Below are 21,963 nucleotides of genomic sequence, written 5' to 3' on the forward strand. Positions count from 1 at the left end.
GTTAATACTAAGTTGCTTTAAGATGTATATAACCGGGGGCAGCTAGGTGGCACAGTGGATAAAGCACCAGCCCTGGAGTCAGGAGGACCTGAGTTCAAATCCAGCCTCAGACACTTGACACTAGCTGTGTGACCCTGGGCAAGTCACTTAACCCTCACTGCCCCACAAAAACAAACAAACAACAACAACAAAAGATGTATATAACCGAGGAAGCTAGGTGGCTCAGTGGATAAAGCACCGGCCCTGGATTCAGGAGGACCTGAGTTCAAATTCAGCCTCAGACACTTGACACTTACTAGCTGTGTGACCCTAGGCCAGTCACTTAACCTTCACTGCCCAGCAAAAAAACAAAAACAAAAAGATGTATATAACCTCCACAAATGATAGATAATAACCTTAGATGAAATTCACTCTACTTTATAAGTAGGCTTGAAATTTTCACTCTCATTTCACCGCACAGAAAAACTCTAGTACAAGGTTGATAAGAATTTATGACGAGATGGTCCTAAAGAATACTTAAGATTTACAAAAGAGATTTTACAAGGTATATTCTTTGTTTATAATGACCAATTTTCCCTTTTGAAAATATCTATGTAAATAGTTGATTAAAACAATAACTCCAAATAGCTTAGTTAACAATATAAGTTCTTAATTACAGTACTTCAGAACAAGTGGTGAGCAGACCAACAGCTTCCTAACCCATTCATTCCCTTTTTTTAAACAATGAAGTTTTTTTTCAAATTAACAAAGAGAAATTGCTTTTCTACCATAGCTGATACAATTATTTACCAAATTATACACCATAAGAAAATATAGAGACATAATGCCTAAAAACAATATTAGGAATTTTAAAAACTTGAAACAAAACCCAATTAATTACAAATCAGGTGGTCTTCATTTAGTTGCATGTGCTTTTGTTGTATAGTTACACAGAAAATAGTTTATATAATATTTGCCCTATGTCAAGGACTTTACAATCATGTGATCCCCCAAAACTGTAGGAGGGAGGCTCTGTCATTATCCCTTTGTGGAACAGTAAATGGAACTCTCTTGGGGCCACACAACTAGTAAATTTCTTAATGCCAAATAACAATTTTTTTTTACATAAGGTCCTAATTTATCATAATAATCCTGATAAGATAAAACACACTCAGACCATGTTATTTCCTTTAGGGCAGATTTTGGCTTAAATCAATTCAAATCTGGATTTATAATCAGTAATGGTAACATTTAAATTTCTAAGCCCTAATACTCCTAATGCTTTTTTTTCTTTTAAATAGAATTTTATTTTCCAAAATATGTGTAAAGACAAATTTTAACATCAATTTTTTACATAAGATTTCCAATTTCAAATTTTTCTCCCTCCCTCCCCCACCCCCGGACAGCAGGCAATCCTATATAGGTTATAAATTTATATACATATATATATATATACACACACATATACATATACATAACAACATTAAACATATTTCTGCATCAGTCATGGTATAAGAGAAGAATCAGAGCAATAAGGAAAAACCTCAAAATAGAAAAACAACAGCACCAAAACCAAAAGAAATAGTATGGTTCAATCAGCATCCATATTCCACAGAACATCAATTTTTAAAAACTTTCTGTTCCAACTTCTCTTCCTCCTTCCCTTTCCACCCCCCACCCACAACAACTCAAACAATTCAAAATAAGTTATACATGAGTAGTTATGGCCACATTAGCTAGGTCGTGAGAGAAATGTACTGTATACAAAATAACAGCAATAGTGTAAGATGATCTACTCCTAACACTTTAAAAAATATTATTATCTATAAATTTATATAATACATTTGTTAAAGACACCTAGTGGCAATTTCCCAGGTATATAAAAAAATTGTTTGCTACTTTCTTTTTTAGTTTTCAACATTTATTTTATAAGATTTTGAGTTCCAAATTTTTCTCCCTCCCTCCCTTTCTTCCCTCCCCCCCCCAAGACAGAAAGCAATCTGATATAGGTTATATACGTACATTAAATATATTTCCACCTTAGCCATTCTGTGAAAGGAGAATCAAAACAAAAGGGGAAAATCTAAAAATAGGAAAAAAATAGAAATAGTAGGGTTCAATCTGCATTCAGATCCCACATTATGTTTTCTGGATGTGGAGAGCATTTTCCATCATAAGTCCTTTGGAACTGTCTTGAATCATTGTATTACTGAGAAGAGCTAAGTCTATCACAGTTGATCATCACACAATGTTGCTGTTACTGTGTACAATGTTCTCCTGGTTCTGCTCACTTCACTCAGCATCAGTTCAGTTAAGTCTTTCCAGGTTTTTCTGAAATCTGCCTGCTCATCATTTCTTATAGCACAATAGTATTCCATTACATTCATATACCACCACTTGTTCAGCCATTCCCCAATTGATGGTTATCCCCTCAGTTTTCAATTCTTTGCCACCACAAAGAGAGCTGCTAAAATATTTTTGTACATGTGGGTCCTTTTCCCTTTTTATGATCTCTTCGGGATACAGACCTAGTAGTGGTATTACTGGGGCAAAGGGCATGCACAGCCCTATAGCATAGTTCTGAATTGCTCTCCAGAATGGTTGGATCAGTTGACAACTCCGCCAACAATGCATTAGCATTCCAATTTTTCCACATCTTCTCCAACGTTTATATTTTCCTTTTTTTGTCATATTAGCCAATCTGATAGGTGTGAGGTGGCTACTTTCTTAACAAGCTAAAACCTCTGCCCCTACCTTTGACTTATCTGATAACAAGTTGCAGTTAAAATGTACATGCTTTTTTCCTTCTGCAGTGGAGGCTTTTCTGGGGCACAGCAAAGAGACCTAGCTTGATGCTGACAAGGCATTGCCTGTTTCACAGGAGTTAATTAAATAATTCTCAATTTGAATAGCATAAGGAGGTATTTAAGATTTTATATAATAATTACAATAGCCAATAACCAATATCTTTACCATATTGACTATTTATGTAGTGTTAGGTTTAATATGGTCTTCCTAGAGATTTATCCTAAAAGGTGGGTAGACACAATTAATCACATGACCTAATCTTGCTGAAACTGAAGTCAAAGCTGAAATCTGTTTTTAGAACAGTATGGTCTAATTGTTAAAGACTGATTTTTTAATAAGAATAAAAATCTTGTCTTTATAATATCTAGTCTTAACTAAAACCAAATCACTGTCCTTTACTGAGCATGTGGCTAGATTTTAAAATCTTAAAATACAGATAAGGATATTTTAAAAAATTCTTCTCTATGCTTACCTCACAAAAACCCATTATTACTACCTTCTATATTTCTGAAAAGGCTTTCCTTAAATTTAAAACATATTTACACCAGTCTTTTAGCAATTAAATCCATAACCCCCCCAAATTAAAGAAGAGTTCACATCCTAACAATATCTCTAATATAATGAATCATTAAACGAATATTATGCACTTTTATGCATTACAAATAATAAATTTCATTTAAAATGAGACCAGAATTAATTCAATTACACCTAGATCTATATTCCACAAGCTATCAAATAAAATCTTAATTTATCATTTTAATTATTTAGCATTATATTTTATACAAGAGTTATTTATTCCAAGCATTTAATATTATGGGATTTCCTTATTTTAAACTATTCCACTACAAAAGATTTAAAAAGTGGCAGCATATAACAGATTTTAACTTTAATAAATCCTATTGGGGCAGCTAGGTGGCGCAGTGTATAAAGCACCAGATCTGGATTCGGGAGGACCTGAGTTCAAATCTGACCTCAGACACTTGACACTTACTAGCTGTGTGACCTTGGGCAAGTCACTTAACCCTCACTGCCCTTCAAAAAAAAATCCTATTACACTTAAGAACCAGTTCCTCCTTTCCCCTATGGCAGAAACTACCATGTGAAAAGAGACAGGCTTAGGACATGTGGCACCCTCCATTTTGATCCTAGGCCCTGTAACTGTCTATTGGCTTTCCAATCAAGGTACATGGATGTGTGTCCCCTCCATCAGTCCCTAATCCTTCTTCACCTTCCATATAGTCCCTCAAGTTTTTATTTGTATTTCAGAATCTTTCAAGCCCATTACTCAGACTGCCTATTTCTTTTTCTATTCTAACAGATCTCAGATTGCACAAACTATTAAGTTAATATCTTACTAAAGCCCTATTTTCCCAAAGTCAAACCCAGATTATCTTCATTAATCTGCCTATTACAAAATTTAGGTGTTCCCTGGGAAATCCTTAATTGCCTACTTAAGAGTGTTGAAATTTTTTTTAAAAAAAATCATAAACTTGGGGCAGCTAGGTGGCACAGTGGATAGAGCACTGGCCCAGGATTCAGGAGGACCTGAGTTTAAACCTGGCCTCAGACACTTGACACTTACTAGCTGTGTGACCCTGGGCAAGTCACTTAACCCTCACTGCCCTGACCAAAAAAAATCATATACTTCTCCTTTTTGTTGTCTTGTAGCTCTTAACCTTTTAGGATTGGGAAAATAAGTGCTTAATAATTTGCAGATCAAGAGAGCCTTTGCCAACATTACTTCTATATAACAAAACTAGCTTTGACCATGTTCATTTAAGGCTATGATAGAAAAAAAATCTAATAAAAGTATTTTAAAAACTTATTTTTGTGGTTTTAGACACATTGCCCTGATGTCAGATATTTGAGAGGCAAAGACATTTCTTAAGGAGATCTTTGGTCTTTCTGCTCGTATTCCTTAAACCATGTTTAAACTTGTCAGACCCCAAGGGTCTCTCTGTTTATGATATCTCTTTACTTTAAAATCTGGTTTCTAGGTGCAGTTACTATTTCCTGCCATCCAGGAATATTAATGGCTATTAATGGTTAATGGTCCCTGGTTACCGTCTCCTTAGGCTTCTGTTGATATTGTTTGTTAATAGAAAAACTCAAACCTTAGTTTCTCTGTCAACCCTTTTAGTTACTGTTCTTAGGTTATCTGTTAACCATTTTAGCCTCCTCCATCGCTCCCCCCTTTTCATATACCCTGGGAAAAGGGACGAAGGTCATTTCTTCTGTATCTACTTCCTGCTGAGTGGGGGCGATGTAGGGGCCCACCGGGCGGGGGAGGGGGGGAAGGAAAGAGAGGAGGCCTTTCGTCATGCTCCATGGCTCTCCTGCTTCATCTCCATGAGTCTTCTTCCTGGTCTCCCATGTCTTGGGAGTGGAAAGAGGAAACGTGGGTACCTTCCTCATCTCCACAAGTCTCTGGCCTGGTCCCCAGCCTTTGGATTGAAGAGGAGAGGTGATCACCTTCCATTGCACCCTACATACATTACACCCAGTCTGATCTCCAACATCCAGATGGAAAGGGATAGAAGGAAAGAGGAGAGGCAGATGCCTCCTCTTATACCCTGCCTGTCTTCTGCCTCATCTCCAGTCTCCAGAGGGAAGAGGAAAAGAAAGGAGGGGAGAGGTGGGAGTGCCTTCCAGAAGGCTCTAGGAGTCTGCTGCCTGATCTTCATGAGTCTTCTGCTTGGACTCTAGCCTCCAGTGAGAATGGGAAGAGGAGAGTCAAATGGCTTCCATTGGATTCCATCTTTCTCTTCCCCAATCTCCATCCTCTAAAGGGAAGAGGAGAAGAGGGAAGAGAAAAGGTGAGCACATTTCATCATTTCCATGTATCTCCTGCCTGGTCCACACATTTCCTGACTGGTCTCCTGACAGGTCTCCAGTCTCCCATGAGAGTGAGAAGAGAAAAGGTGTTTCTCCATCCTGATTACCATGAGTCTCCAGCCAATTCACCAGGATCTGGATCAAAGAGGAGAAGAGGTGGGAGTAGAAAAAGGAAAATGTGGTGCCTTACATCATGACCTGTTTATCTTCTTCCTGATCTCCATGATTTTCCTGTCTAGTCTCCAGCCTCTGCACTGAAGAGGAATGGTGGGCCCTTTCTATTGTGCCCTGCCTAACTCTCTTCACTCACCTCCAGCCTCCAAAGAAAAGAGGAGAGGCAGATGCCTTCCATCCTGCTCAAAGGGTTTCCTGCCTGATCTCCTGCCTGATATTCAGCCTCTGGATCTAAGAGGAGAAGCAGGAATAGGAGAGGTGAGCAACTTTTATTGGGTCTTCCATTTTGTCCTTTTCTTCATCTCTAGCCTCTGAAGGGAATCGAAAAGGAGATAATAGGAGAAGTGGGCACCTTCCGTTTTGTCCCTTTTGTCTCATGTCTGATTTTCAGCATGAGTCAGGAAAAGGAGAGGTGGGCACTTTCTATTGTGCCCTGTGCATCTCCTGTTGGACTTCTACGAGTCTATTACCTAGTCTCCAGCATCTGGATGTAAGAGGAGAATCAAGCACCTTCCATGGTGCCTTAATAATCTCCTGACCTTTCTTCAGTCTCTGGAGGGAAGAAGAGGAAAGTGGAGAGGTGAGTGCCTTTCATCGTGCCCTATCGGTCTTCTGCCTGATATCCAGAAGTCTCCTTCCTAATTTCCACCCTCTAGGGTGGGAGAATAGAAAATATGGATGCCTTCCATCATGTCCTTCCTATTGAAGAGATGTAGCATTATATCATCCCTGTTTCCCACCACTGAGTTGAGGGGAGAGGTGCATTAAATTCTAGTCTAGTCTCTTAACTTGGGGTGAGGAGAGTATTACCATGCCTTCCATTCAAAGTTTCTACTCTTTTGACTGATGTGCCTACAGCTCTGAAGGGACTCCACTGTGAGGTTATAATTCTATTGATTTTGAAAATCCCTCAAACTTTTTACTTAGTAATTAACAAACTCCTGGCTAGTCATATCCTTGCAATCTCAGTGGTCCTAAAACCCTGTAGCTCACCAACCCAATCCCCCACTACTTGATTCTGTCCAAAATTTGTTTGTTATGCCTGTCTCCTACAGAAAACAAATCAAAGAACATTATTTTCATAATGTCTCCTATGGGAAAAACCCGATTAAAAACAGACAGGAAAAACAAAGTACCAGCTTATCGCAAGAACAAGCAGGTATGATCATGCAGAGAATACTTCCAAAGCAGCTCAAAGACTCCTTTTTTGTGAAGGTATATAAACAGAGTGTTAGCAGTTTCATCACCTTGACACAACTCAGCTTAAAAGCAAACACGATGATAAGAATGTACGAAATGGAGCAGCTAGGTGGTGCAGTGGATAGGGCACCGGCCCTGGAGTCAGGAGGACCTGAGTTCAAATCCGGTATCAGACACTTGACATTTAACTAGCTGTGTGACCCTGGGCAAGTCACTTAACCCTCATTGCCCTGCAAATCCCCCCCCCCAAAAAAAGAATGTATGAAATGTAAATCAGTTTCAGAATTTCAACTATAACAAGAATGGATGAAATACGAATCAGTTGATAATTTGACTTAAAGCAAACACTAGAATAAGATTATAATGATTCAAAAGGGAGGATACCCACATGCTTTTACCAGATAGGGACTTATTATCCAGGGGAAAGAAGTCAGCAGATAGGGGCTTATCTGCTAGCCATCTAGGTTCAGCTTGGAGTTCATCTGGAGGGAATTTTCATCTTATTAACCCAGGGTTTCATAAAATCCTTTTGGATAATAAGGCAGCTCCATCAAATCCAGGTGGTCCATACATTCTTATTAACAATCCCACCTGTTGGTCAAGGGGTCAGTCTCCTTGACCCCCATAGACCAAGGAGTTTGGAACATAACTTTGGTAGTGACAGCATTTGATAATTCCTACACCAGTAGGAGCAGGAGGATTATGGCACCAAACAGGAGAGAGGGATTGATATTCTTCTAGGGAGGAAAGAGAGGAAATCATAGGCCTCTTTAGCCTAGAGGCCTACTCACACAGACAGTGGACATTATCAACTATTTGTTGGGACCAGCTTACATAAAAACGACACTCCTCATTTAGAGAGGTGCAGACTCCACCTTACACTGCTAACATGGCGTCCAGGGCCCTTTGGTGCTGGAGCACTATCTTGGCAAGGGAGTCAACTTGCTCCTTAAAGTCCATGACTGGGAGGTTTCTTCTTCCATGCTGTGTGAGAGCTCAAGGGAAATATGCCCAAAGAGCTATGATTGTTGAACCAAGGTAGCAGCAGAAGCTGCTCTAGACTGACCAGAAAGATAAACAGAGGCATAGGTAGAGACTATAGAGGATATTGGGAAAGATGTGGGGTCAAGGGGATAAAAGAATGATGGGAAGGAGTGAACTGGGGTACAAGTGCCAGTCCAAAAGGGAGGTCCTGTAAGACCTGGAAAATCTATGAAAGGGTCAAGACAGATGCATGGAGGTTCGCTGTAATGACACATGAGGGATCCCTGACACAAGGGTAATGGTCCATAAATCAGAGTGGGCTGGCCAGGCTTCTGTCTGTTAGACGGCAGGTAGGCAAAGCCAGCAGCAGGATAGATTAAGGAGAGTTACAGCCTTCTGAATTAGGGGTCTAAGCAGGTATGGAGTGACATGAGAAGAATTGAGCATTGTCAAATGGGAGGCAGAGCTGTCCATGAGGAAAGCCCCTACAAATAAAACACCAGATACCCAAACCAATTCCACCTGTAGGAGAAATCAAGGACAAAAACCACAGAGTGACCTCAAAAAGTGGATAGGACACAGAGAGTGAGGGTAAAGGGAAAGAGTCCTTGAGATGCCGGGTATACTCAGCTCTCATCCTAGAGTCTTGGGAATGCAGTTTCCTCTAGGTGTCAGCTACTTCTTGTGTTCTGGGTCCTAGGGTAAGTTGTCTGAGGCAGCTGTCCTCTGCTTAGGGCCAAACCAAAGATCCCAGTGGGCTGAGCAGTCCAAACTGGTTCAACAGCCCTTTGTGAAGTGTGAGCTATGTATCCAGGACTCAATTCCCAGGAGTACCACTTGATACAGTCCTGTCTACCTAGCCTCAAGAGAGTCTTTATGGACATGTCTTTTCCTATAGACCCAATCACCTGGTTCAACTAATGTATCTCCGGCTGATCACTAAGAATTAAGAAAATTGATTGCATTCCAGAATCCTACATAGATACTGAGTATGAGACAGTTTACTTAAACCCCTAGAAAAATATTGGCATATATACGTATATACATCTCTCCCTACAGAAATTTCACATATACCCCTTAAATCAAAATTAATCTTTTAAGAGTAGTGGAATTTGTTAACATTAAGTTGCTTCAGCTCTCTTTGTGGTGGCAAAGAATTGGAAATTGAGGGGATGCCCATCAATTGAGGAATGGCTGAACAAATTGTGGTATATGAATGTAATGGAATACTATTGTGCTATAAGAAATAATGAGCAGGCAGACTTCAGAAAAACCTGGAAAGACTTAAGTGAACTGATGCTGAGTGAAGAGAGCAGAACCAGGAGAACATTGTACACAGAAGCAGCAACATTGTGTGATGATCAACTGTGATAGAATTAGCTCCTCTCAGCAATACAATGATTCAAAACTATTCCAAAGGACTCATAATGGAAAATGCTCTCCACATCCAGAAAAAGTACTGTGGTATCTGAATGCAGATTGAACTATACTATTTTAATTTTGTTGTTTTTTTCTTTTGTTCTGATTCTTCTTTCACAACATGACTAATGTGGAAATATGGTTAATGTGATTATACATATATAACCCATATCAGATTGTTTGCCATCTTGGGGAGGAGGGAGGGAAGGGAAGGAAGGAGAAAAAATTTGGAACTCAAAATCTTATAAAGAAGAATGTTGAAAACTATCTTTAAATGTAGCTGGAAAAATACTATTAAGATAAAAAAAACCAGAAAAAAACATTAAGTTGCTTCAAGATGTATATAACCTCCACAAATGATAGACAATAACCTTAAATGAAATTCACTCTACTTTATAAGTAGGTTTGAAATTTTCACTTTCATTTCACCACACAGAAAAACTCTAGTACAAGGTTGATAAGAATTTATGACGAGATGGTCCTAAGAATACTTAAGATTTATAAAAGAGATTTTACAAGGTATATTCTTTGTTTATAATGACCAATTTTCCCTTTTGAAAATATCTATGTAAATAGTTGATTAAAACAATAACTCCAGGGGCAGCTAGGTGGCGCAGTGGATAGAGCACCGGCCCTGAATTCAGGAGGACCTGAGTTCAAATCCAGCCTCAGACACTTGACACTTAACTAGCTGTGTGACCTTGGGCAAGTCACTTAACCCCAATTGCCTCACCAAAAAACAAACAATAACTCCAAATAGCTTAGTTAACAATGTAAGTTCTTAATTACAGTACTTCAGAACAAGTGGACAGCAGACCAACAGCTTCCTAACCCATTCATTCCCTTTTTAACAGTACAGTTGTTTATTTTTTTTAACAACAACTAGATTATAAGAGAAATTGCTCTTCTACCACAGCTGATACAATTGTTTACCAAATTATACACTATAAGAAAATTTAGAGACATAATATCTTAAAACAATATTAGGAATTTTGAAAAACTTTCATGAAACAAAACCAATTAATTACCAATCAGGTGTTATACAGTTCAGTTGTGTGTGCTTTTTATTCTCTATACCTTACACAGAACATCATTAATATAACATTTGGTCTATGCAAGGACATTACAATCATGTGAACCCCCAAAACTGTGGGAGGTAGTTCCTCTGTCATTATCCCCTTAGGCATAGTAAATAAAACTCTCTTGGGTCCACACAACTATTAAATTTCTTCACACACTCAGACCATGTTATTTCCTTTAGGGCAGATTTTGGCTTAAATCAAGTGTGGATTTATAATAGCTAATGGTAACATTTTAATTTCTATGGCCTAATACTGTTTATAAAAGAAAAATATTATCATTCATAATCTCATACAATACCTTTGTTAAGGGCACGATGACAATTTCCCAGCTATGTAAAATTTTGTTTCTTCCTTTTCTCTAACAAGCTAGGACCTCTACCCCTACTTTTAAAACTTATTAGAAATTTTAAAAAAAGAAACTTATCAGATTAACAAGTTGAGTTAAAATATGCAGGGGTTTTTTTTTTTTCTGTTGCAGAGGCTTTTCTGTTGCAAGGCTTTTGTGGCAGGAAGGCAAAGGATCTTAAGAAATTTGGCTTAACACTGACAGGGCATGACCTGATTCACAGGATTTAAATAATTCTCAATTTGGATACCACAAGGAGATATTTAAGATTTTATATAATTAATACAATAACCAATATCCTTTCCATATCTAATATAGTGTTAGATTTAATATGGTCTTATTAAAAGGTGGGTGAATGAAATTAATCACATGACCTATCCTTGCTAGTTGGAAACTGAAAGGAGGGCTTAGGACAGTATTGCCCAATGGTTATATTTATATCTATCTATCTATATGTATATGTATATATTTTTAATAAAAATGTTTTCTTTGTAATTTCTAGCTCTTAACTAAAACCAAATCACTGTACTTTACTGAGCATGTGGCTAGATCTTAAAGTCTTAAAATACAAATGAGGATATTTTAAAAGGTTCTTCCTATGCCCACTTCACAGAAAACCATTTTTACTATTGTAACGGTCTTTTAACAATTAAATCCATTGCCCAAAAGAATTTAAGAATTCACAATCTAACAATATCTCTAATACAATTAGCCATTAGGCACTTTTCTTTTACATATTACAAATCATATAACTGAGGTAACAGTTTAAAACTATACAAATTTCCTGATATAGCATAACAATAAATTTCACTTAAAATGAGAGCAAAATTGATTCAATTACACCTATTCAATTAGATCTGTTTTCCAAATAATATAATATAGAACCTCAATTGATAATTTCAATCATCTTAGTATAATTTCACACAAGAACCATTTATTCCAAGTATTTCATATTTCCTGTTTTTTTCAGCTATTCTAGTACAAAGATTTTAAAAGTGGCAGTATATAACAGATGTTAACTATAATAAACCCTATTACACTTGGGCAACAGTTCTTATCAGATTGCTCCTTCCTCTATAACAGAAACTATGTAACAAGATTGGGGCTTAAGTGTGGCATCCTCCATTTTGATCCTAGCCCCCTGAATCTTTGTCCATTGACTTTTAAGTCAAGCTACAAAATTTTCATTCTCAATCTTTCAAAATCAAATTTCCTCACACCCTCTTGACATGCTTAAATCATATGAAACTGGGGGGGGTGGGCAGCTAGGTGGCACAGTGGATAAAGTACTGGCCCTGGATTCAGGAGGACCTGAGTTCAAATCTGACCTCAGACACTGTGTGACCCTGCTCAAGTCACTTAACCCTCATTGCCTGAAGAAGAAGAAGAAGAAGAAGAAGAAGAAGAAGAAGAAGAAGAAGAAGAAGAAGAAGCAGGAGGAGGAGGAGGAGGAGGAGGAGGAAATCAAATTACCAGTATCTAAATGAAAAGAATGAATGAACAATGATGATGAAATAATAGCTATTGTGCACAACAATATGCCAATAAAACTGACAATCTAAATGAAATGGATAAATATTTTAAAATATAAATTATCCAGATTAGTAGAAGAGGCAAAAGAATACTTAAATAACTCTATATTAGAAAAATAAATTAAACAAGAATCAAAGAATCAGAGTCTCATCTAGCAAAAAGAATCTTGAGGAACAATTGGCCTAACACCTTTATTTTGTAGACTGGACATGTGGAAAGTGGAAACTTGGTCTGGTAGCTGGTGCACTAAGAGAAAAACAGACATGAGGAACTAGAAGTCCTTACCCCCATTCCTTGGTTTCCTTCATCTGGGAAGGATTAGCACCACTTTCTTTTTTTTTTTTTTCCAGTGAGGCAATTGGGGTTAAGTGACTTGCCCAGAGTCACACAGCTAGTAAGTGTCAACTGTCTGAGGCCGGATTTGAACTCAGGTCTTCCTGAATCCTGGGCCAGTGCTTTATCCACTGTGCCACCTAGCTGCCCTCAAAATGATAGTTAAATAAAGATCTTTCACTTTGGACACTAATTATTTTGTTTTCACATGGGAGGTGGAAATGGGTGGGGTGGCAGGCAATGCTTGAACCTCACTCTCATCAGAATTAGTTAAAAGAGGAAAGAATATGTACACACATATTTAGGGAGATAAGAGGGGAAGGAGATAAAAGAAAAAGGTAGAAAATGATAAAAGGGAGAATGTATTAAGGGAGGTAGTGGTTAGATGAAAAACAGACTTTTGAGGAGGGATGAGATAAAAAGAGAGAAGAAAATGGGATGGAGGGAAATACATAGTTAGAAATCATAACTGTGGGTATGAATGGGATGAGCTCACCCATAAAATAGAAGCAAATAGCAGAATAGATTAGAAACCAGACTCAACAATATATTGTTTACAAGAGACACACTTGAAAAAGAAAGATACACACAGAGTTAAAATAGAGAGCTGGCACAGCATCTATTATGATTCTGCTGAAGTAAAAAAAGGCAGGGGCAGCAATCATGACCTCAGACAAAACAAAGGCAAGAATGGAACTAATTAAAAGAGATAATCAGAGAAACTACATCTTGGTAAAAGGTACCATAGACAATGAAGCAATATCAACAAATTTTATAGCAAGTTTCTCTGATAAAGGCCTCATTTCTCAACTGTATAGAGAATTGAGTCAAATTTATAAAGAATCATTCTCTAATTGATAAATGGTCAAAAGATATGAAGAAGCAGTTTCCAGATGTCTATATGCCCTATGTTGTTCAATCATCTCCAACTCTTCATTACCTAATTTGGGGTTTTCTTGGCATAGATACTGAGGTGGTTTTCCATTTTCTGTAAAATGAGGTGCCAATGGAGGCAAACAGAGTTAAGTGACACTGTTTTCAGAAGAAGAAATCAAAGCTATCTATATAGTTATTTGAAAAAAATACTCTAAATCACTATTGATTAGAGAAAATGCAAATTAAAACAACTCAGGTTGTTTATTCACCTATCAGAAATGGCAAATGCTGGAGGGAAGGAAGAAAAATAAAAGAATAAAAGGGCAGTTAGGTGGCACAGTGGATAGAATGCTGGGCTTAAAGTCAGGAAGACTCTTCTTGAGTTTAAATCTGTCCTCAGACAGCTTTATGACTGGGTAATTCACAGCTGGGTGTGGTCAAACAAGAGATATAAAAATATCATTATCTTTATCATCAATATCTTGGATGTCAGTGAACTTAAATGGACAGGAATGGGTGAATTTAATTCAGATGATCCCTTAGAAGAAATGGAGTAATCTCTTCATCAGAGACTAGAGCAAAGCCAGAGAGTTGGAGGATAGGTTTTGATGTATAGAATAGAGAGAAGGAACCCAGGATGGATGGCCTCTTTTTCTTGGTAATATAGGACGTAAGGCCCTCTGCTGAGAAGATGGTCTAGGTGGTTTGGGGAGAGAAGAAAAGGTTTGAAATAGTGTGGGGAGTTGAATGGAGAGTGAGGACCTTATCAATGCAGTGACTATCCATAATGTACAGAGAACCAGTGATGAACTTATGCTACTCACCTCCTGACAGAAAAGCGATGGACTCAGGATGCAGAAGGAGACATGTTTTGATATCATGGACAGTGTGGAAATTTGTTTTGTTTAACTCTGCATATAAGGGTTTTTGTTTCTCTTTGGGATAGGGTGGAAGGGAAAGAAAATAAATGTTTTTTAATTGAAAAAGAAAATAAATTTAAGAAGATAATAAAAAATAAGAAATGGAGTAGCTCTCATAGCCAATAAAAGGGTAAGAAAAGCAGTACTAGGATATAATCTCCAAAAATGGCATAATGGTATCTTTTCAAATCCAAGGCAAGCCATTCATTATCACAGTAATACAAGTCTATGCTCCAAGCACTGATGCCAAAGAGGCCAAAATTGATCAGTTTTATGAAGACCTACAACATCTTCTAGAAATAACAACAAAAAAGATGTCATATTCATCATAGAAGATTGGAATGCTAAAATAGGAAATAAAAAAAATTGGAATAACAGGCAGGTTTGGCCTTTGAGCATAAAATGAAGCAGGGCAGAGACTAATAGAGTTTTGTCCAGAAAACTTGCTGGTCATAACAAATACCCTTTTTCAACAATGCAAAAGGTAACTCTACACATGCACATCACCAGATGGTCAACATTGAAGTCATATTGATTATATACTTTGCAGATGAAGGTGGAGAAGCTCTATACAGTCAGTTAAAACAAGTTCTGGAACTGACTGTGGCTCAGATCATTTATTATTGCAAAATTCAGACTTAAATTGAAGAAAGTAGGGAAAACCATCAGACTTTATAAGTATGACCTTAACAACATTTCTTATGAACATGAAGTGGAAGTGATGTATAAATTTAAGAGATTATATCTGAAGAACTGCCTGAAGAGCTATGAACTGAGGTTCCCAATATTGTATAGTAGGCGGCAACAAAAACCATTCCAAATAAAAAGAAGAGCAAGAAAGCAAAATGGTTGTTTGATGAGACTTTTCAAATAACTGAGGAAAGAAGGAAAGGGAAAGGGAAAGGAGAAAGGGACAGATCTACCCAATTGAATGCAGAATTCCAGAGAATAGCAATAAGAGTCAAGGTTTTCTTAAATGAACACTTTTCTCTGGTTCTCTCTCATGCCTAGAATGCTCTCTCCTCCATCTCTGTCTAATGGCTTCTCTGGCTTCCTTTACGTCCCAACTAAAATCTCATTTTCCAGGGAAAGACTTTCCCAAGCTCTCTTCATTCTGGTGCCCCTCAACTATTTTCTATTTATCCTGTGTGTATATCTTGTTTGTACATATGTGTTTGCATGGTGTTTGTCTCATTAGATTGTGAGCTCCTTAAGGGCAGGGATTCTTTTGCCTCTCTTTGTAAACCCAGCACTTAGCACTTAGCCCAATACATAGTAGGTTCTTAATAAATGTTTATTGACTGACCATCATATTCCTACGTTAATGTCCTATTGCCAATACCAGTATTATCATATCCTGACCACTATCACTATTAAATCATCAATCATGTCACACCCCAAATATCAGTACTGTCCCATACTGAGTACTATCATCATCAAATCGTTCAAATCATCTTCTTATCTCTGTAGTCAGCACTGTCACATCCCTAGCAGCATCAGTTTCACATGACAACAATTAGCATTCTTATATCGCCATTGTGAGCATCATCACATCCCCAGTACCATGAACTTAATAGCAACACCAACCTCTCTTTTATATTCACATCAACAAATAGTAGTAGTGTCACATGACCATGATCAGCAATGTCATATCTCAAGCAATACTATCCATGCCCACCATCAGCACTGCTTTAATGCCCTGCAATAACTATTTCATGGCAGTTAGGTGGCATGATAGTGCATAGAGCACCAGTCCTAGAGTCAGGAAGACTCCTCTTCTTGAGTTCAAATCTCGCCTCAGACACTTATTAGCTGTGTGACCCTGGGAAAGTCACTTCATCCAGTTTGCCTCAGTTTCCTCATCTGTGAAATGAGCTAGACAAAGAAAAGGCAAACCACTCCAGTATCTTTGCCAAGAAAAACCAAATGGGGTCATGAAGAATTGGACGTGACTGAGAAAAAGAGACTGAACAACAACACAATGACAATTTCATTACAACCATAACTGTCAAATATTAACAATCAGCAGCATCCTAATATGACCATATTCCAACCAATAATTGTGCTATTACCACCATCATATGCTCATTTCCATAGTCAGCACACACTCACATCAGTGTCACATTGTGTCATAATCAGCACTCAGATATCACTGCTCTAAGCAATTTTATTGACATTCCAACTCTAACCCTAACCACTATTTCAACAGCTCTACTTAAACCCTTCGAATATTCCTTTCATGAAATGTCAGCTTTTTCATATTACCAAAGTCCATAATGTAACATCACAATACTTGCTACTATAAAATTACCATCACTGAATCATCGCTTTACTGTTCTTTACTGTCATAGGACCATCAGCAATATCACATCCTCCCACAAAACACTGTCACAACACCATCAAATAACTAATAATGTCAGGGGCAGCTAGATGGTGCAGTGGATAAGGCACCGACCCTGGATTCAGGAGGACCTGAGTTCAAATCCGACCTCTGACACTTAACACTTACTAGCTGTGTGACCCTGGGCAAGTCACTTAACCCCAAACTAATAATGTCTCATGGCCACAATCCACACTGTCATAAACCCACCACCATTCATGTCACATCCCCACTATAATAATTGTCACCTCACTGCTATCATATAACCTGGCTCGCAATTCCAGATGAGCCCAAGCTATCTTATATTATACTATAAAGATTTACTTTGAAGGATGGAAAACAGCTGACAGTGTAGCCTATCTGAATATTCAACTACCAAAAGCAAACCATATTATGTGTAAATTGAGTTGAAAGAAGTCTTTACCACAAGACTGGGTAGAGAAAGTAAAAATGGACACCTCTGCACCACTGACCATATAGTGTTCAATTGGAGGCAGGGGCATTGCTGTTGAAAAGATCACTGGGGGGCAGCTAGGTGGCGTAGTGGATAGAGCACCGGCTCTGGAGTCAGGAGGACTTGAGTTCAAATCTGGTGTCAGACACTTAACACTTACTAGCTGTGTGACCCTGGGCCAGTCACTTAACCCCAATTGCTTCACCAAAAAAAAAAAAAAAAGAAAGAAAAGATCACTGGATGTCATCTCCAGATTGATCATATCCCCTAATCTTTTTCCATCTCCATCTTCCTGGGGAAAATTAATATATACATAAGCAAGGGGACCCATAACTTTGATGGTAGCCTCTTATAGTTTTTTTTTTCTTGAGACCACTCATCTCTTATCCAAGTCAACTCTTATTCTTATAATTTCCTTGGTACATCTGTTAATAATCATCCTCCCAGGAACTTAGGGAAAACAGATGCATTAATACACTGTTAGCAGAGCTGTGAATTGGTCCAGCCATTCTGGAAAGCAATTTGAAACTATGCACTCAAAGTTAACTCAACCCACCAATATGACTACCATAACCATTATAATGAAAGAGATCAAAGAAAGAGGAAAAAGACCCACATGTTCAAAAATATTTAAGTAGTTACTTTTTGATGGTAAAGAACTAGAAATTAAGTGGGCCCCATCAATTGGGAAATGGCAGAACATATATGGTATATGAGTGTTGTGTAATTCAATTGTATTTATAAAATAATTAAATTAATCTTTTCAGAGAAACCTGGGAAGATTCATATGGCCTGATGCAGAGTGAAGTAAGCAGAACTAGGAGAACAATTTCTATTATAACAAGATGGGGAAAGTAAACGACTTTGAAAAACTTAAGAACAATTCAACACAATACTCTACCATGATTGAAGAGGACCAATGGTGAAGACTAATACTCACCTTCTGACATAGATGGGATGAACTAAATATGCAGAATAAGACATACATTTTTTGGACTGTTGGGGGAGTTTGTTTTGCTTTACTATGTGCATTTGTTATTAATGTTTTGTTTTTCTTTTTTAATCATTGCCAGAGTGAGTGGGAAAGAGATAGAAAAGTTCGTTAATTGAATAAAAATAAGGTTTCACAATAAGAAAGGAATCATCCTTCTAGACTTGGAACTCTTTAGATACTTGGTAGCTTGACAACAACTCCTTTTGCTCCCCAACACCTTTCCTTACCTCATTGACCTTACCTCAATGACTTTACATCATTTACTACAAATTTCTATTTCACCTGGATCAGGAATAATGACTAGGTGAGAGGAAATAAAAAGAGAACCATTTAAAAAATGATAACCCACTTAGCAACAGTGATGAAATTTTATCATGATTTCCCCAAGAAGTTGTGAACTGGTCCGGCCATTCTGGAAAGTAATTTGGAATTAATTGATAAAAGTAACTAAAATGCCCCTATTCTTTGATTAAAGATCCCACTGCTAGATATATCCTGCAAGGAGAGCAAGGACAGAAAGAAAGGAACTACAAACATTAAAATATTTACAGCAAGGGGGCAGCTAGGTGGTGCAGTGGATAAAGCACTGGCCTTGGATCAGGAGGACCTGAGTTCAAATCCAGCCTCAGACACTCGACACTAGCTGTGTGACCCTGGGCAAGTCACTTAACCCTCATTGCCCCACAAAAAAAAATTATATAAAATATTTACAGCAATACTCTTTGTGGAAGGCAAGAAATGGAAACAAAGCAAGTGTCCACTGATTGGGGAATGGCTAAGCAAATTGTGGTAAAAGAATGCAATCGTATATTACTACTGCAAGAAACAGAACATGATGAATACAAAGAAGCCCAAAAGATTTAAATGAACTGAATCAGAGTCATGGAAACAGGACAAGGTAAACAATTAGCACAATGACTACAACAATTTAAATGGAAAGAATAATAACAGCTTGCTGAAAGTCATGTGATTATAACACCAAGTTTAGGATCAAAAAAGAGATGAAAAATGCATCTGCTTCCCCTCATTGGAAAAGTGAGAAACTGTATGGAATGTTGCATATTGCAGCTGAACTGATTTTTTTAGCTCTTCTATTTTTCTTCATGACAACAGATGGCTCACTGGTGGGGCTTGGGAAATGAAAATTATGTAACTTGAAAATGAAGGTGGTGTACCAAAAAACACATTTTCCATAATTGATAAATATTTGCTAAATGGAATTCCCTCTTTAATTTTCTTTTACTTTTGCTCAGGGGTCAGGGCAGCTAGGTGGCGCAGTGGATAAAGCACTGGACCTGGATTCAGGAGGACCTAAGTTCAAATCCAGCTTCAGACACTTGATACTTACTAGCTGGGTGACCCTGGGCAAGTCACTTAACCCCTCATTGCTCCGCAAAAAAACAAAACAAAAAAAACTTTTACTCAGGGGTTATGAAGACAAAAGCAGACATCGTGACATAGAATGTTAGGTTGAATTCTGAATGTTGCTAAAATCTTGGTGATGCAATTTAGTCACAGGAAATGCCATGTGCCCCAGCTTTAGGGATGAATAATTTGTTATTTGTGAAAGGACAGGAGAAAGTTCACTACAGAGATGGGTGTAGCTTGTTGAAATGGAAGGGGAAAAGCATTAAGTTTCCTCTAGTCACCTGGACCATAGGAAAATAAACCTAAAACCCTAACCACTTCTTCCCTCCTTTTGCCTTTCTCTGGGACCATTTGTCCATCGGGAGAAACACACTCTTCTTACCTTAGGTTGGTGGGTCTCTTTAGATTTACCCCCTTGGAGCTGCAGCACAGTTTGTTACCTTGATGTCATTTCCTCTTGTCCTCCAGTATTCTTCCTTCACTGCTGGTTTCTTTCTATATATTTCCATTATATCCATATCAAGAATAATTACTAAGTTAGAAGAGAAGAGAAACATTAAAAATGATGACCAGTTGAGCAACAATAATGACTATTTTATCATGACTTCCCTAAAATTACATGGTACTCCCAAGAATACTGATGCCTTGAGGCAAGTCTAATAAAATGCAAATCTAGGTTGAGTAGGGTGAGTATTCTCATTTTAATACTATCCCTTTAAAGAGGTAAGATTCTGCTTTACATCCATCAGATTGGCAAGATTAATAAAAATGGGAAAATGACAAATGCTGGAAAGGCTATGGGGAAATAGGCACATTCATGTACTATTGGTGGAACTCGGAACTGACCTGGCCATTCTGGAAAGCCATTTGGAACTATGCCCAAAAAGCTATTAATCTGTGCATACCCTTTGACCTAATGATACCACAACCTAAGTACCCATATGTACAAAAATACTCATAGCAACTCTTTTCATGATGGCAAGTTGGAAACTGAGGTATTGTCCATTAATTAGGAAATGGTTGAACAAGTTATGACATATGAATGTGATGGAAGACTACTGTGTTGTAAGAAATTATGAAAGGGATGGTTTCAGAAAATATGAGAAGACTTGTATAAACTAATATAGAGTGAAGTGAGTGGAACCAATAGAACAATTTATACAAAAACAAAATTGAAAAGATAACCAACTTTGAAAGATTTAGTAGCTCTGATCAACACAATGATCCCCCACAATTCCAAAGAATTCATGATGAAACAGAGAATTTGATAGGCTAAGAGTATAGCTTAAAGCTTTTCTCTTTTCCTTTCATTTTTCTTATTTTCTTTTCTTACTTTGACATGACTAATGTGAGAATATGTTTTGCGTGGCTATACATCATTTCAAGAGACACTCAGGTTACTTTTGTCTTTACTTTGCCCCCTAGTTCTAAAAGTTTGGGGCAATTATCATTTATGATTTCTTTATATATTTATATATTCCGGTATTTTAAAAAACAACATGGTTTTCAGGGAATCCAGTAATTCTTCAATTAAATCTTCTTGACTTACTTTCCAGATTGTTTTTATTTTTTTAATTAAGTTTTTTTTCATTAGCAAAAATCTTTTTCCCCTCCTACATATCACCCTCAAATTGAGAAAGAAAAAAATCAACCTGATACAAAAATTTAAAGTCAAGTAAAACAAATCTTCACATTCACCATGTTAAAAATATATCTCATTTCATACTCTATTTCACTTCTCTATCAGGAGGTGAATAACATGTTTCAGCATATATCCCCTGGAATCATTGTTATTCATTATGCTAATCAGAGTTCCTAAAAGTCTGTAAAAGTTGTTTGCCTTCACGGTATTGTTGTCTGTGTATAAATTATTCTATTGGTTCTGCGCATCTCACTCTGACTCAGTTCCTATGTTTTTCTAGGTTTCTGTGAAGCTATACCCTTTCTTCATTTCTTACAGCACAATAGTATTTCATCACATTTATAGACCATTTTGGGGGGGTGGGGCAGGGCAATGAAGGTAAAGTGACTCCCAGGGTCACACAGCTAGTAAGTGTCAAGTGTCTGAGGCCAGATTTGAACTCAGGTCCTCCTGAATCCAGGGCCGGTGCTTTATCTACTGCAGCGCCACCTAGCTGCCCTTTCATCCACTTTTCAATAGATGGATACGTTCTCAGTTTCTAATTTTTTTCCACCTCAAAAAGAACTATAAATATTTTGTACATTCTTTGTTTTGCTTAGGACTGATCCCTCTCTTAATCTACCATCCCTATAATTC

Source organism: Dromiciops gliroides, chromosome X, assembly GCF_019393635.1.
Source record: "Dromiciops gliroides isolate mDroGli1 chromosome X, mDroGli1.pri, whole genome shotgun sequence".
Lineage (NCBI taxonomy): Eukaryota > Metazoa > Chordata > Mammalia > Microbiotheria > Microbiotheriidae > Dromiciops > Dromiciops gliroides.